We start from the raw sequence: 4,391 nt of genomic DNA on the forward strand, positions 1-4,391 counted from the left end.
CGCACGCTGCTCTGCCTCCGCCGCAGCAAAGCTTCAAAGCACGAGCTCTCCCCTGTTCCCCCCAACACACACATCCCACCAAGCTTCTCCAGATGCAACGGTCTTCCTGGGGCAGGACTAGATTCCCAAAGGCCAAATTCCCACCCCAAGCCCCCGTTAACCCTTTGTGTGCCGGACAGCGCACGTTATCCGCGCATCCTTCCCTTCCCCCAGTTTGCCCCCAGCACGGGCAGTGCCCCCCGATGGGCTCCAAGCCAAAGCCCCGGAGATTTGGGCTCCCGCACTCGGCTGTGGGGACAGCGCACATCGCAGGGGTGTCAGTAACAGCTGATGGGGGACACTGGCTTTGGAGCTCGGCTCACCCCATCCCTCCCAGAACCATCCCTCATGGGGTGGGGGGGTGGGGAATCAGCCCCACGTCCCTCAGCCCCTTTCTGCAGCAGGAGAAACGTGCAGAGCCTGGGGGGTGCCAGCGAGCCTGCGCAGGACACCCCCAAACAACCACAGACGAGCTGTATAGAAATGAGGACCCTGATCAGGACCTCTCTCTTGTCACACCACTGAAGCTCACGGAGTTCCGCTTGAGGCTATCTGCAAAATTAACAGATTTCTGGCATGGCCTCACCAAAGCTTTAAACCAGGAAGCACTTCTGCAGCTATGCAAAAAAATAAAAATTAAAATAAAATAAAAAAAAATTAAAAAAATAAAATTAAATTAAAAAATACCTCGCCAAAAGGTCACAAGGCGCTACAGCACCGGGGAAGCACATCCGCACCCCGTCACCCCACTTTGGGGGTCCTCCTTTTTAGCCATAAGGTGCGAAGCACCACCTTATCGCTCGTCCCACGTCGCGACGGCCCCAGCCCCGGCACGGAAAGCACCGACACTTCATCTTCCCGCTGCCTCGGGAAGGAGATTTATAGCCGAGAGCGCTCGCCCTAAATAATGCACCAACATTTGCATTCCCTGGCTGTACGACAAGCGCGCGGCCGCCAGCAGAGTGCCGGTCTGCGCAGAGAGTTTAAATCTTAAGAAAGGACTCACCGGCCAAGCAGACTCATGGCTGTGGTTTCCCTCGCTGCGGGAGAGAAGATGGGAGGAGGGAGGAGGAAGAGGAGGGAGGAAGGGCTGCAAATCCTCTTGGTGGGACCTGGTGGGCTGAGCAGCATCAGGTGTGGGGTGGGAGCTGTGGTCCCCCCAAAGCTGCGGCTGATGTGGCCGATTGTGGCCGCAGCGGTTGTGCTCCCGGGTTTGGCTCTGAATCCTTCGCAATTGGCATCTGCTGGGTTTTTTTTTTTGGCGTGGCGGCTTCAGCCCTTCTCTCTCCATCCCCCACCGCCCTTTTCGCCCCTTTGGGGGATGTTTTTTGGGCCGGCTGTGACCCTACCCCATTTGAGCTGCGCATGAGCTCCGGCTTTGTGTAGGTGCTCCGTTAAAGAGGTGGTTGAAGGGCTGTAATAAACCCCCCTCCACCTCCTCCCCTGGGGACAGAGGTGTCCCCACAGAGAACCTGGAGCCCCACCGGCACTGGTTGGGGTGACTCCGGGCATGGGAGACCCTCTCACAGCTGCTGGTGGGGTCTGCGCCCTCCCCCGGACATCCCTCCCGCACACAGCCCACGGCAGTGGTTTCCCCCAACCCATTTTCCACATTTTGTCCATTTTTGGCCCAAACTACAGCTGTCCCATAGCCGTGTGCCAGCCTGGAGGTCCCGTGGGGTAACTGCAATTAGCGGTGCCCCTCGTCTCTCCTGCCTCCACCCTCTGCTGCCATGGCCCAAGGGCCACCCTGGGGTCACTCTGGATGGTCAGCGTTGGGGACAACCCAACGATTTCCTTTTGCTGGTGGTTTTTGGTGAAATGGCCCTTCTCTCCGTAGGAATCTCCTCCCGCAGAAGGTACCTCCTGGGCTGGGGATACGCCGGTGGGCGGTAACGGGTGGATATTTCGTCTGTAGTTTATAGAGCCGGTTCCTGGGCAGGATGAGAAGACACCGTCCAGCATCGTCCTTCACAAGTTGCACAGCATGAGATCTCCAGTGCTTCCAGGATGGTTTGACTTCACAGCTCTGAAGCCGAGCGGAGCCAACGGAGGGATCCAGGGTGGATTTTTTTTTTTCTTTTTGCTTTATTTTCAAATTTTTCTTTTTAAGCCAGATTCATCCCTGCTGGTTTATTCCCAGCACGCTGCGGGGACAGCATGGGGGTGAGAGCATCCAGAGCATCCATCCCTTGAAGGCAGCGCTGTTAAAATCCCACACACACTCTTGAAACCGTGTCCACGGGCAGAGCGGCAGGTGAGGGATGCGCACATGATGCTCTCCGCGGAGAGAGCACGGGTCTTCTCACCCCGCCGGTTTAATTCATCAAGCAGCTTTACATTGCGAAACGATCCCTCCGTGGCTCAGCAATGCCTCCCAGGAGGATGCTGCCGAGTTGGGCAGGAGGACGCTGGGGCAGGAGGAGGATGCTGGACCGGGCGCGTGGTCCAGGCAGGAGACACCGCAGGCAGATTCCTCTCTCGTCCCCCATCGTTTGCCACGTTGGGCTGCAGCCGCTTCCCATGGTCGGGCTGAGCTCCAGCCAAAGAACGAAGGGGGAAAATTAGAACACCACACGGCCCCCCAGCCCTGAGGCAGCTCCTGGCGCAGCTCCTTGCGGCATTTTGGGCTCCGAATCCTCACTGCTGGTTTCTGAAGCGTGGCCCAGGGCCCGGCCTTAGCTCTGGCTGCAGCTGGTTAAGCCCAAATGAAAAGTTATTTTTTTTTCCAGCTAAAAACAACCTCCTGGCACATCCCCCGGGATGCTGCTGCGGGGCAGACCCCGCCGCTGACTTTTTCTTGTTGCTGTTTATTGCATTGAACCAGCGCCTAAATAATTTTGAGATTAAGCAGCCCAATAAATAGCTGAGCCGAGGGATGGTATCGCTCCCAGTAAAACCGGGGGGATGTTACTGACTCCCAAACCGCAGCCGTCTGGGCCCCATCTCTGCTGCCCTGCACGGGGGATGCTGGTACCCAAACTTTTTGGCAGAGTTTGGAAGCAGAGGGGGCCTTTGCTTGTAAAGCAGAGGGAAAAAAAAATCACAGCAGGGGTGTGGGGGGAGGTTAGGGTTTGCTTTTTGGGGAATGTTGGGGTTCAGCATCCCTTCAGCCAGGGGGGGTCTCGCATGGGGCAGGGTGGAGGGGCACAGGGGAAGGGGGAGATGGGGTCAGGTCTGCTCCAGGCAATAGGGCGTGAAGCAGATATTGCTCCTGTTTGAGAGGCAAAATAGGAATTGAAATGAAAAATAATAATAAAAAAATGAAATAAGATGTGCCGAGTTTTCGGGGGAAACCCTGACTTTCTAAAACGAGCGCGGAGCGGTTTTGTTTCTTGCAGGCTTTAATCTGCCGTTTCCCAGCGCCGGTGCCAAGCGCTGGTGGTGATGCGGGGCGACGGGGAAGGCGATGAAAGGCAGGCGAGAGACAACAGCGTCTCCAGCACAACCCTCCCCGGCTCCCGCAGCCCCGTCCCCTCTCCCCAGCTCCACGGGGTGACAAAAAGGGGTGACAAGAGCTGCCAGCCAGGGATGGGTCCCCTCCGCCCAGCCCTGCGCCAGGGGGACATGGGTCTCCGAGCTGCTGGGAACGTTTGTGCTGGGAATAGATTTTTATTATTTTTTTTTTTTTTTTTGGCCAGAAAAGGCAGTTTCCAAACCATTCTGCAGCGATGTTTTGGTCTGGAGAAGGATGTTGTCCCCCAGGTTTGCCAGGTCCAAGGCTCCGCGCTCGCTTCAGACCGGAGAGAGGGAGAAGCAGAGACAGGAATAAAAAAAAAAAAACAAAAAACATTTCATACAGATAAAACGTATTTCAGCCATTCACACGCCCCCACGGTGGGCTCTGGTCTCGGGAAGGCAAAAGGCAGAGATCCCATCTGAGCTGCGACGCCACATTTTGAAGCCCCCTGAGCCACCGGAGAGCAGAGCCATCCTCACCCCTCCGCTCCGCTCCATCCTTCGACACCTCCCTGCATCCCGGGGCTCCTGCCTGAGAACTGGGGGGAGCAGGACGAGCTGGGACGAGCCCCCAGCACCGGCAGACACGAGTGCTGCGGATGGATGGGGTGTTTCTGGCCGGAGAACGGGATCGGGGCAGAAATCAGAGCATGAAGGGCACCATTTTCTGCTGGATGGACAGGGAGGGCAGGATCAGGGGTGGTCCTCAGGCATCCTGGCACGGTGCTGGTGCCGGCTGCTTTGACAAGGCAAAAGTGCTGAAAAAAAAATAAATAATCCTTCTCTGCTTTTTGGTAGGCAACATCTCCCCGGAGACGGGGGAAAAGAAAGAGGCAAAGAGCAAAAAGATGGTTTGGAACGATGCAGCCGTCTGCCCAAACGGTACCCTGCCA

The sequence above is a fragment of the Charadrius vociferus genome, unplaced genomic scaffold, assembly GCF_000708025.1.
Source record: "Charadrius vociferus isolate BGI_N301 unplaced genomic scaffold, ASM70802v2 scaffold877, whole genome shotgun sequence".
Classification (NCBI taxonomy): Eukaryota; Metazoa; Chordata; class Aves; order Charadriiformes; family Charadriidae; genus Charadrius; species Charadrius vociferus.